Raw genomic sequence first — 14,479 nt, 5'->3', positions numbered from 1 at the left:
TATAGCATTTTGAGTGAAGCAACTTTTGTTATCGTGAAAAAAATGTATAAAAAGGAATTTCGCGTGTTGATAAAATATAGCTTTTTGAAGGGAAAATATACAGTTGAAGCAAAAACTTGACTTGACGCTGAGTTTCTGGACACTTCCCCAGAAAAATCAACCATCAAGGATTGGTATGCTAAGTTTAAACGTGGTGAAATGAGCACCGAAGACGGTGAACGCAGTGTATGCCCAAAAGTGGTTGTTACCGACGAAAACATTTAAAAAATCCACAAAATGATTTTGAATGAGATAACTCTAAAGATATCAACTGAATGTGTACATCATATCATTCACGAATATTTGGGTATGAGAAAACTCAACGTGCAACGTGGATGAGGCGTGAGCTCACTTTTGACCAAAAACAACGACGAGTTAATCATTCGAAGCAGTGTTTGAAGATGATCAAGCGTAATAAATCCGAGTTTTTACGTCGATATGTGACAATGGATAAAACATGACTCCATCATTTCACTTCGAAAATCGAAATCGAAATCGAAAATCGAAAATCGAAATCTTCGAATCTTAATCGAAATGTTGGAGGGTCGCTATAATCAGTGTATCACCCTTGAAGGGAATTATGTTGAATAAAAAAAAACTAATTTTGCCAAAAAAAGTTGTTTTACTATGGTAGGCCGAGGACTTTTCAATTGACCTGTTACATATACACCAGCTCGTGTGGTTTGGTTTGCTTCAACTTTCTGATTTCCTGCGTATTCTCCAGTAGCTATATTGCTCCCACGTCTCCAAAATCATTGTTTTGTAATTAATTGTTGAAAAATCAATAATTTTGAAGTTTTTGCATCAAATTAACGTTAGAAAAAGGTGATTTCATGTTTGTAAGAATTTTTTTCAAGTCTCATTGTGTATATAAATGTTTATCGTGAAATAAGTCGGAAAATAGATCCTAAAATGCTTCTTTTAGGTGCCAGGCAAAAATACAAGATGGATAAGTTGAAAGGGCATACCGAAACCTATAAAAGTACTATTATCAAAACTCCCGGAAAGTCCAAAAATGCAAAAAATAGTATATAGACTAAAACATATAACTCAATAAACAAGTAGTCTAGCCAAATAATGTTTTACTTTACTTAGCATTGCAAGACCTATCAGATATAACCACTACATGTAGTCTATTCAAAGTTTTTTGTACGTACGTCATCAAGATGTTTAGTGTATTGCCTACCGCAATTTGTAAATTCGTTTTAGAATCAGACAATATTTTCCTTCTCATTTTATTCTAGTTAAAAAGCGACTCAATGCTGTCTGATTTGTTCGAAGACGTAAATGAATGAGCCTGTCAAAGTCGTCCGGCTGTCAGACATATGTAAAATTCTTGAAAGCAATAGTGATAAGAGGTTATAACTCTAACCTATAAACTATTGCGGCTGTATAATTAACTGTAGTTTTTAGATGTACTATAATGTTAAATAAATTATATTTAATAAAAATTTTTTCAATTATTTTATTTAAATTAAAATGTTGTATGCCAAAGATAAACTGAACTAAAACTCAGAGTTGATGCGGCAACATTGCGACGTTTTGATGTCACAAATTTAAATGACGCATGTACAAAATAGAGATTTGAAGAGACTATATTTAATTTTAACGTTGACATTCCTATGACAGATGTTATCACTATGCTATCATGATAATTCTATAATTATATACAATAATTTCTATGAAAACTGTTCAACAAAAATATTAAATATAGAAAAAGGTTGTATTTTACATGTAGACCACGCCATACTAAAATTCGTGCAAACTACCCACTAAACCTTACCTAACTGCATATGTCCTAATTACAGGTAGCTTTAATTTAACTTATCTGACAAATGACATATGAAATAACATTTATCTGCATATCGAATCAATTGTAACGATATTATATATTTTATGATTGTAACACAATGAGTAAACCTTAAAAACACTTTCTTAACAATACCAATATATTAAATAATAATTTTTTTATAAAATATCGTGTCAATATACCTACTGAAACAAATTAATCCTCGAATATTAGAAAAAGTTTCCGTAAAATACAATAATCATTTATATAGCGGTCAAAGCTTCTCTGTTAGTGGTTAAACCCCATTCAGCTTTTTTAAAAAAAGATGTCTTCTTTTTGTCGGGTCGGCTGGTCTAGATGCCCCTTAAGATTCTCCAATTCAGCAAGGCCCAAGAAAAACTGATTGCTATTTGGACCGTCGCAAGACAAAAAAACGAAAACTCTTCTCGGCAGGTGTCGGTCATGATCGATATATCTCGGCAAAAAACAACGTACTATAACGAACAATTCCGATTCGACAGACTTGAATAATGCTACGTTCTTTTCTTCTTCGTCCACTACTACTAAAACCGAAATAACATGATATATTTACTTTACGGATATTTATAGAGTAGATGTACTATTCATTCAATTAAGTTTGCGCAATGGAAAATTAAAATGTTAATATTAACACATTTCTTCAGTTGCTTGTAACTTGTTATTATGTAATTTTTTTCGTAAATATTTTTGAAACTTTGCATACAACTTAGGAATAAAAAAGAATGCAGAACTACATATTTTACACAATGCTGAAAATTTCAAAAAAATCTATTTGTCCCAATACAAAGTTCACAGAGAACAATGTTTGGAAAAATCGATATAATTATTAAATTAATTAATTAATTAACAATAGCGAATAAACTATATGTATCAAATCATAATATTGCATACTTATGACCTGATAAAATATCATATTTTAATAAAAAATTAATATTATTCTCAACCGTTCAGTTTACTCAACAAAACTAATATTAAGTACGTTTGGCCTTTTGATTTCCTACCCCTAATATTTATTTACCAAACTTCAAAGAACAAAATAACACATCAAAATACAAAATCAATTAAACGGCCACAAGGTCGAAAAACAAATAACGAAAACAAAATATAATATCGAAGTTCGTCGTCTGAGTTTCTTCGGAAAAAGGTCGACAAAGGACCGATAACGTCAACGGGACCGAGCTAATCGATCTCCACCATGGATTCGGTGGATGTTTTTAGTTGCCCATCCGCTTTCCATTATGGTCCAACAGCCAGCAACGTTTAGCCGCAAAAGCAGAAAAATTGACCTCGATATTTTTCGAAACCCTACAAGGCTCGTCTCGAATTTTACGGGCCTGTTTTCCTTTTTTATTGAAAACTTACAGAACCATACGATCGTAAATGGCGAATAAAAATAAAAACTACACGGAAAAGTATACTTGTCATTTATCATTAACCAATTCTTCATTTAAAACACGAAGTGATAACTATAAATGAAAAATGAGTGAAAATATTTCATTGATTCAATATGAAATAATGTTAAGATTTAAGAAATAAACGGTTTAATAAAAGAAACGTTTACTTTTACATATATAGATATATCATTAATTAATTAGATCTTATATTGGATATGCTTAGTACAATCTTAATTTACAAATTAATGTATAACTACTGTTCTGTTGCATTTGCCTTAATAAACAAGGAAAGCGTGTACGGGATTAATACATCAGTATGTATTTCCAAAATTAAATTAAAACTAAACTATACTTATATACTATATAAGCTCATGTCGTTTTATTCGATGTTTGTTCAATTTTCTGATTTCCAGCGTGTTGTCCAGTAGCTGTTTTCCTTCCATGTTGCTATGATTCAGTAACTTCATTTCACGTTTTAAAACAAAATATTGGATAACCTCGTAAATCCATTTGGTTTCGAGGTAATCAGACAGTTGCTTACGTAGAGCTAAGCTTTGGTAACTAATCGTACAATTTAATGTTTTAGTGCAGCCCCATATTTTCAAATCAATCTCTTTGATTTTAGGTTGAGGGAATTCTCCAACTAACCACCACGGTTGCTTTATTTTGAATCTGATCAGCTCTGCTTTTTATCTAATATGATGTATGCATATATTTATAACAAACTAAACATATAATTCAGAGCAATAATTAGTTAATCAGTGAATTAATAGTTAGTTAAATTAGAAGAAAGATAATCTAAATTACGAAAAACTTTTTATCTATTTTTAACTGTGAATTCTTAAAAAGTATACTTTATTTTGTTGATTTTGGTTATTCAGGTGCTTTATTTTGATAGAAAAAGATTATTTTCGCTTCTCAATCCTATCTTTCCAATTTTTTTCTTACCATTTCACTTACCTCCATTATCCTATTGTAGAAGACTGGCAGTCACAGAAGTTTCCTGTTGTTTTCAATTGCTAAAGATTCATTGGTATAATAATTTTGAAGAGCTTGTAGATAAAGAGTAACTATACAAATCGAAAAGAAATTTTGGTTATGTCCTGATAAAGGATGAATTATTAAAATGATGTCATGAAACAAGTAAGATAATCCTTTATTCCAGAACTATCTGAGTGGTGTTAATATACCTTCAAAAGAGGCTTAAACAAATAACTTGGTTCTTGAAACCCCATATTTTTACCGTGGCGAAGTTATAATTTTATTAGAAAAATGCCATTGATCACTAATTAATTATTATTTGAAATTTTATATAAATAAAGTGGCTTTGAGAAACAAGCAAAAAACTATTTTCTATCTCAAAGATAATTTTAAATAGAAAAAATATGTAAATTAAAACCTAATACACAAAATATAATAAATTATATTAATGAGTATAGTATTTTTGCTGATAATATTTTCAGAATTTTCATTAACTTTATTATTTTCTTATTATTTTATTGTTATTTTTTAATATTTAACATCATTAATCATGTTGCTCATATTATTTTGTATTATTACTAAAATCCTCAAAAAAGCAATAAAATATTAAAAATAAATTCTGCAAGAACCTCTTTTATGTATGCTTTAAAAGTGTAAAAAGTTTACACAAATAATGATCATACTTTATAAACTAACATTTAATATATTAATAGTGAACGTAATCTCACATAAAATAATATATATATATATATATATATACGGCATGTTTTACTTTGGAAAACACGAAAATAATTTGTCATTTCCCATTGTAGATAGAATTGCCAAAAAGTAGTTGTTATTGAGGGAGAAAAACCGTCGTCTTTTTTCGCTGCCATCTCGACCGTCTCTCACTTTTGTAAAAGGAAACACGTTTTGGGAATCGTAACATCTTGAATTTATATGAATCGTACGGTTTATATTCCAGCAATGCTACACGGCATAAAACAAAAGACTTTGAAACAAACGATAGAATTCCAAATAGAATCCTTCTTGACTAGTTTTATTCATTCTATTCAATTGGTAGAACTATTTTAGACATTGTGACCAATTGCTAATTTCACTACTACAAGGAATTCTGTATGTCGAAAAAGCAAAGCCAAAATTACTTGAATCTCAAGTTCTATATGTCGTAGTATATAAGTTATAAAATTAAAAAGGGTATAGAAGACAAAAACAGTTGCTTTACTTTAAGAATTGTTTTATTCAAATAAAGAAGAGACGACTTGTTGAACGGCGATACAAAGCGACCCCATTTTGATCTATCTATTAAATCTTTTGTTTTATCTATTAGAAAATAGAGAGAATTCCACCCACTCGTTCACGAGTACCAGGTAGTCAGGTAGTCAGGGCCGAAGCGCCACATTGTGTTATATCTATGACACACAGCAATACTTTTGACAATTTTCGATAATCTCTAGTTATTCTAACAAATTAGTTTACAAATTACTGTGATTTTAAAGGAATAACTTTTGGTGTTTCAGGATAATACACAAAAATTATAAATACGTTAACTAAACATTGTTTTTGACGGGAAACTAATAAATCAACATTTTCTACAAATACTTATATAAATACTGTATGACATTAGTCATATAAGTTCCTAGCCAAAAATTCCTATAAGCCCAAAATACCACATTTATAGAAGCCCTCCCTTCTTCTGAACAGAAGGATATATTTAATCCCGTCTCTATTTTTTATCACTTTTCGATTGTCAGCTATAGCAAAATTTAGTGAAATCCTGCGACATCAACGTCAACAAATTGGTTAAAAATCATATACTCTCATCGAACTCTGGCTATGAATTGACGATGATGATGATAAAAGTATTAAAATAAAGTTATACTTGCTTCACCACTCTGCTTATTGGCCAAATATAACTCTCCCCGAGTTCTAGCTCTTCTCACACTTCTAAAAATGTTAGTGTAAAAGAGAAGATATTTGAGGCTTTCCCAAAAATTAATAACATCTTTGTATATTTGGTGTACCCAAGAATACGATAAATATAAATTAACTAGTTAATGATATATAATATACAATTAGAATAATTTATTTTCTATCATTACAAACAAAATATTAAATATACCCCTCTAAAATCCCCCATCATTCTAACAAAACACGTGCAACATCATCTCAAGAAAAGATCAGTTCAATCATCATAAGGAAGAGAAAAACTCAATTCAGTTTGACATTTTCTATCATACCGCTTCATCCAATAGTCATCCAGTACAAAATTGATGCTTTATTGAATATATAAAGTGTCTACTCAACGGGTGGCACCATTTTAATCATGAAAAGTGTTTTGGGCTTCCGGCCGTTTTATTTTTATTCGGTCATTGCTAAATTGATCTATCTGGTAATTGAAATGGTCTAATTAAACGCTGTTGTCTGGCGGCCCGAGAGAATTGGATGAGGTTAGGATATATCATCCATAGAAATAAATGGCTATTGCGATTGATATAATACAGGACTAAATGACTAATGTCTGTTGTGTTGTTTATAGCCAAAACAATAATATTAATTTTAGACTGCCTCATTAAATTAAAAATATCGAATATTTTGTTATATTTCTCTATAAAGGCCATAGAAAAAAGCCCTTATATCATTTGTTAAAATATGATGTCCTTATAATGTTATAGTGACTACTATTTGGATTCATATTTTTAATAAATATTCTTACTATCCATTTTTCAAAATCATCAAGGTTGCAAACAAAATTATTAAAAAAAAACAGAAAATCAAAGAAATACAGGCTAAAGGTCCATAGTGCTGGATATATTACCAACGCTCACAATGTTTTGGAAACAAAACAAAAAATAGCTGTTTAGTAAAGACATCGCCATGACCTGACGTTCAGGAGAATTTTCTTGCATAAAATCGGTAATTTTTAACAATATCCGCTTTTTGTACTTCCGATTTTTCTTTTAAATTCTAGAAAATCCAAAACGCATTCTCTCGGATACTAATTTTCATATGTTTCCATCGGCTTTTTGAACCTTCTTGTACTTGGATATAAAAATATGGAAGAGTATTCAGAGAGTCGTCCTAAGGTAGTAGAATCTATTTTTCCGATTTAGTTGCCACATTTCTAGAGCATCTATGAATCCGAAACTAATGTTAATGAATCCTCTTGAGAAAACGTTATTAAAGTAACGCAATGTTTTCTTCAATATTAGTGTTAGTCTTAGTGTTCACTTTTTCAATCCAAATAATTCTATTATCGATAATCCAAACCGGGGGCTCACATATTGGCCAAAAACTTTGCCACAACTTTTTAAATGATATGAAAGCCTAATTTTTTACTTATTGTTAATCACCCCAAAATCCAAAAATACGATACGACGATATACAGAGATAGAAAGCATTTCCCTTAAACTAAAATAAAAACGCTCCGACATTTTTCCCTTTCCTATTGTGCCCTTAATTTTCCTTATTGTATAAGTTAAAATATTCGATCCCATTTGCAATATACGCGCTTCTAAGGTTTGAAGACGAGAAATGCGTGTCTTTTGTCCGAAATTGTGGGGCTGTAACTCTTACAGACGGTCGCATTCAGAGTTTGTGCCGAAAAGAAACCAAAGGCCAGGGGTTTTTTTATTTTCCGGGACTTTTTCTCGCATTTACCAAAGAAAAAAAACGCCAACAAACACAAAAGGGTGGTAGCTCAAAGGGCGGTATTGAGATAGTCATTGTACGACGACTGGTGATTGTTCAAGTTAATTTCAGGTCTTCCATTTTGTGATGTAAAATTTGTGTTCATAACATGGATTAAATAAAAAAAGAAAAAGGAAATGCATATGAGCAGTATATGTAGATTGGTTTGCCGACTCTAGAACACGTAAAATATTAGGTGTGGTCGTGACATTCTAACGCGACAATAATAATTAATGTTCTTATTTTTTATATTTTTCGCTTTACATCGAATATCTTATTAAATGAACCTTATTTATTATTATCATCTTAATTTAGTTATAATTTGTATTTACATTACTTATTGCTTTTACTTATACTTATTATACTTATTACTTATATTACATTTTTGTTAGAATATTAATTTACAACTTAATTTATCGCTCCTGTTCTCTTATACTTCATTAATAGATAAGCAAGGTGAGTATGGAATTAATACATCAGAATGTATTTCTCAAATTATAATTGAACTAGCCTACTTAAGCTAAAGTTAACTTTGCTCCAATCATCGAATTTCCTGCGTGATGTTTATCTTGCTGTAATGTTATCATGTTTGTTAGTTTGATGTTTTAGTGCAACCCCATATTTACACACCATAGATCCATTTTTGTTGGCCTTATAATTAACTGATAAACCAACCTCTTTGATTTGTTGAGAGTATCTTCCGACTAACCAGTACAATTGTTTGACTTTGAGTGTAATCTGCTGTGTTTTCAGTTAAACATGATGTTTCCAATTTGACCTATCATCGAGATGTATTCCGAAGTATTTAGCTGATTACGCTTGAGAAATTGGACATCCGTTAAGTAATATAAAGGTTTTTGTCATTTCACTGCAACGCAAAACAGATTTGGAGCTACTAAGCTGTATTTTCCACTCTTCAGTCCATTTGTAGATCTTGTTGACTGTTACTTATATATCTTTTGACATGATAATTGTGTCGTCGGTAAATGTTCTAAGTACTGTTTCTTCTGTTGCTGGAATATTAGCTGTGTAGAGCAGATACAGGAGTGGTCTCAAGACAGTACCGTGGGGAACTCCAGTCGATATACGTTTAAAGGTCGAAAATGTATCTTTATCGGGGACTCTAAATTTTCTTTTAAAATATGTGATTCCAATAGTCGACAGTAATTCCGCTGTAGCAATATGCTCATTTTGTAGATTAATCCTAAATGCCCAGTCAAAAGCTTGTAAGATATCCAGGAATATTTCAGAACATTTCAATTATTTTTACTTATCTTTTAGGGATATTTACCTCTTCGCTATTGAAGAAAAGCTTCTGAAGGTTACACCATTCTGTAAATAGTTCGTATATATGCAATTGTTTATAAGCAAAAACGGCCGCATTCGAAGAAAAAGAAAGTGCTGCATTTTTGTCTAGTAAAGAGGTGATCGCCGAAACAGAGGCCTATTTTGAAGCAAAGGACATATCGTACTACAAAAATGGTACCGAAAAGTTGGAAGGTCGCTATAATCAGTGTATCACCTTTGAAGGGAACTATGTTGAATAAAAAACACTAATTTTGCCAAAAAAATGTGTTTTACTATGGTAGTTCGGGGACCTTTCTATTGACCTGTTATTTAACCGTTTTACCGCACCGTTGATGAGAAAACTTTTGATTTCGAGTTAACTATAGATATGTCTAAAATATTAAACAAGACTGTTAGTGAAATACGTATGAAATGAAAATGTCTAATTGAAAAGCCAGATTATCGATTTACTGATGAGCATATTATGTACGGCAGATATTTTGCCTAGTTTTGAAACTATTTAGCGCAACAGCTCGTAACCGTGCTAGAGTGTGGACGACACCGGGATCCGAAGTTTCTCGTTAGTGAAGGAAATTTGTTCCTGTCTAAGTTGGAAAACTTAAAATAAATGGGTGGAACGCCATCGCTTAACTATTTGGAATGCGAACCTGTTCCTTTAAATTTACGTTTTTCTCTAGAAAAATTCTTCCATACTTAATTGCTTTAAGTAAATAGGAACATTTATTCTGAATACAAGACCTTTTAAATATAATTTTTGTATTCATTTGAGTAATGTAAATTAGAAATCATTTTATTTAGGATATATTGAAAGAAGGTAGTCTCAGGAATTTATATAATTAATCGATCCAAAATCGTTTCAATTTGCAGGCAATTATTATGCAGCTTATGAATAGATGATTTATAGGAATTTGAGAGGCCTTTGTTGAGCAACATGCTCCTTGAACAATACAATATTTCATAATTTCTATGTGAATACTGATAGCATGTGAAAATATTATTATTGGTCTAAAAATTAATATGTTGCAATCGCAATTGACCTTAACAACGTTATTAGTAAAAAATACCTTAATATGGTAATTGTTTAAATTATTTTTTGGTATTTTTGGATTTTGGGGTGATTAACAATAAGTAAAAAATTAGGCTTTCATATCATTTAAAAAGTTGTGGCAAAGTTTTTTTGGCCAATATGTGAGCCCCCGGTTTGGATTATCGATAATAGAATTATTTGGATTGAAAAAGTGAACACTAAGACTAACACTAATATTGAAGAAAACATTGCGTTACTTTAATAACGTTTTCTCAAGAGGATTCATTAACATTAGTTTCGGATTCATAGATGCTCTAGAAATGTGGCAACTAAATCGGAAAAATAGATTCTACTACCTTAGGACGACTCTCTGAATACTCTTCCATATTTTTATATCCAAGTACAAGAAGGTTCAAAAAGCCGATGGAAACATATGAAAATTAGTATCCGAGAGAATGCGTTTTGGATTTTCTAGAATTTAAAAGAAAAATCGGAAGTACAAAAAGCGGATATTGTTAAAAATTACCGATCATTAATTTATTATTGATTGATCATTATTGATTAAAATCGGTAATTTTTAACAATATCCGCTTTTTGTACTTCCGATTTTTCTTTTAAATTCTAGAAAATCCAAAACGCATTCTCTCGGATACTAATTTTCATATGTTTCCATCGGCTTTTTGAACCTTCTTGTACTTGGATATAAAAATATGGAAGAGTATTCAGAGAGTCGTCCTAAGGTAGTAGAATCTATTTTTCCGATTTAGTTGCCACATTTCTAGAGCATCTATGAATCCGAAACTAATGTTAATGAATCCTCTTGAGAAAACGTTATTAAAGTAACGCAATGTTTTCTTCAATATTAGTGTTAGTCTTAGTGTTCACTTTTTCAATCCAAATAATTCTATTATCGATAATCCAAACCGGGGGCTCACATATTGGCCAAAAACTTTGCCACAACTTTTTAAATGATATGAAAGCCTAATTTTTTACTTATTGTTAATCACCCCAAAATCCAAAAATACCAAAAAATAATTTAAACAATTACCATATTAAGGTATTTTTTACTAATAACGTTGTTAAGGTCAATTGCGATTGCAACATATTAATTTTTAGACCAATAATAATATTTTCACATGCTATCAGTATTCACATAGAAATTATGAAATATTGTATTGTTCAAGGAGCATGTTGCTCAACAAAGGCCTCTCAAATTCCTATAAATCATCTATTCATAAGCTGCATAATAATTGCCTGCAAATTGAAACGATTTTGGATCGATTAATTATATAAATTCCTGAGACTACCTTCTTTCAATATATCCTAAATAAAATGATTTTTAATTTACACTACTCAAATGAATACAAAAATTATATTTAAAAGGTCTTGTATTCAGAATAAATGTTCCTATTTACTTAAAGCAATTAAGTATGGAAGAATTTTTCTAGAGAAAAACGTAAATTTAAAGGAACAGGTTCGCATTCCAGATAGTTAAGCGATGGCGTTCCACCCATTTATTTTAAGTTTTCCAACTTAGACAGGAACAAATTTCCTTCACTAACGAGAAACTTCGGATCCCGGTGTCGTCCACACTCTAGCACGGTTACGAGCTGTTGCGCTAAATAGTTTCAAAACTAGGCAAAATATCTGCCGTACATAATATGCTCATCAGTAAATCGATAATCTGGCTTTTCAATTAGACATTTTCATTTCATACGTATTTCACTAACAGTCTTGTTTAATATTTTAGACATATCTATAGTTAACTCGAAATCAAAAGTTTTCTCATCAACGGTGCGGTAAAACGGTTAAATAACAGGTCAATAGAAAGGTCCCCGAACTACCATAGTAAAACACATTTTTTTGGCAAAATTAGTGTTTTTTATTCAACATAGTTTCCTTCAAAGGTGATACACTGATTATAGCGACCTTCCAACTTTTCGGTACCATTTTTGTAGTACGATATGTCCTTTGCTTCAAAATAGGCCTCTGTTTCGGCGATCACCTCTTTACTAGACAAAAATGCAGCACTTTCTTTTTCTTCGAATGCGGCCGTTTTTGCTCATAAACAATTGCATATATACGAACTATTTACAGAATGGTGTAACCTTCAGAAGCTTTTCTTCAATAGCGAAGAGGTAAATATCCCTAAAAGATAAGTAAAAATAATTGAAATGTTCTGAAATATTCCTGGATATCTCACAAGCTTTTGACTGGGCATTTAGGATTAATCTACAAAATGAGCATATTGCTACAGCGGAATTACTGTCGACTGTTGGAATCACATATTTTAAAAGAAAATTTAGAGTCCCCGATAAAGATACATTTTCGACCTTTAAACGTATATCGACTGGAGTTCCCCACGGTACTGTCTTGAGACCACTCCTGTATCTGCTCTACACAGCTAATATTCCAGCAACAGAAGAAACAGTACTTAGAACATTTACCGACGACACAATTATCATGTCAAAAGATATATAAGTAGCAGTCAACAAGATCTACAAATGGACTGAAGAGTGGAAAATACAGCTTAGTAGCTCCAAATCTGTTTTGCGTTGCAGTGAAATGACAAAAACCTTTATATTACTTAACGGATGTCCAATTTCTCAAGCGTAATCAGCTAAATACTTCGGAATACATCTCGATGATAGGTCAAATTGGAAACATCATGTTTAACTGAAAACACAGCAGATTACACTCAAAGTCAAACAATTGTACTGGTTAGTCGGAAGATACTCTCAACAAATCAAAGAGGTTGGTTTATCAGTTAATTATAAGGCCAACAAAAATGGATCTATGGTGTGTAAATATGGGGTTGCACTAAAACATCAAACTAACAAACATGATAACATTACAGCAACATAAACATCACGCAGGAAATTCGATGATTGGAGCAAAGTTAACTTTAGCTTAAGTAGGCTAGTTCAATTATAATTTGAGAAATACATTCTGATGTATTAATTCCGTACTCATCTTGCTTGTCTATTAATGCAGTATAAGAGAACAGTAGCAATAAATTAAATTGTAAATTAATATTCTAACAAAAATGTAATATAAGTAATAAGTATAATAAGTATAAGTAAAAGCAATAAGTAATGTAAATACAAATTATAACTAAATTAAGATGATAATAATAAATAAGGTTCATTTAATAAGATATTCGATGTAAAGCGAAAAATATAAAAATATAAAAAACATTAATTATTATTGTCGCGTTAGAAAGTCACGAGCACACCTCATATTTTACGTGTTCTAGAGTCGGCAAACCAATCTACATATACTGCTCATATGCATTTCCTTTTTCTTTTTTTATTTAATCCATGTTATGAACACAAATTTTACATCACAAAATGGAAGACCTGAAATTAACTTGAACAATCACCAGTCGTCGTACAATGACTATCTCAATACCGCCCTTTGAGCTACCACCCTTTTGTGTTTGTTGGCGTTTTTTTTCTTTGGTAAATGCGAGAAAAAGTCCCGGAAAATAAAAAACCCCTGGCCTTTGGTTTCTTTTCGGCACAAACTCTGAATGCGACCGTCTGTAAGAGTTACAGCCCCACAATTTCGGACAAAAGACACGCATTTCTCGTCTTCAAACCTTAGAAGCGCGTATATTGCAAATGGGATCGAATATTTTAACTTATACAATAAGGAAAATTAAGGGCACAATAGGAAAGGGAAAAATGTCGGAGCGTTTTTATTTTAGTTTAAGGGAAATGCTTTCTATCTCTGTATATCGTCGGTTTTTTGTTATTGAATATAGATTTATTTCTAAGGATTATTTTCGTAGATAACTTATTTGTAATGATTTATTTTTATTATTATTTATATATTTATTTATTTTCTTATTGATTTATTATTTATATATATATATATATATATATATATATATATATATATATATATATATATATATATATATACATATATATATATATATATATATATATACATATATATATATATATATATATATATATATATATATATACATATTTGTTATATTGTTGGGAAATATATTTTAAAGTCTTCTTACCAACGAGGGTTTATCTGGACTGGACATATATTTTAACGTGGGCTCCGAACCACGGTCTCCAGCATTAAGCCTATCGACTGACGAGTGACCAACTTAAAAATCATCCCAGAAGACGTTCGGTCTTACCCAGCCTGCTTACTGGCGTGACGGATAATTTTCCTCGTAGGATTTTG

The 14,479-nt window shown here is 30.9% G+C and overlaps 1 protein-coding gene across 4 annotated transcripts in view; it reads left to right on the top strand.

Annotated features, from left to right (window-relative positions):
* Window positions 1-14,479, top strand: part of LOC143198549 (ras-related protein Rap-2a) — a 134,736-nt gene that overhangs the window by 108,036 nt on the left and 12,221 nt on the right. The gene's annotated exons all lie outside the window — the stretch shown is intronic.

Source organism: Rhynchophorus ferrugineus, unplaced genomic scaffold, assembly GCF_030347505.1.
Source record: "Rhynchophorus ferrugineus isolate W39M unplaced genomic scaffold, kcgeb_rfMv2 rfM6, whole genome shotgun sequence".
Lineage (NCBI taxonomy): Eukaryota > Metazoa > Arthropoda > Insecta > Coleoptera > Curculionidae > Rhynchophorus > Rhynchophorus ferrugineus.
Note: the sequence above shows the minus strand (reverse complement) of the source record. Positions and strands in the feature narration are given on the sequence as shown.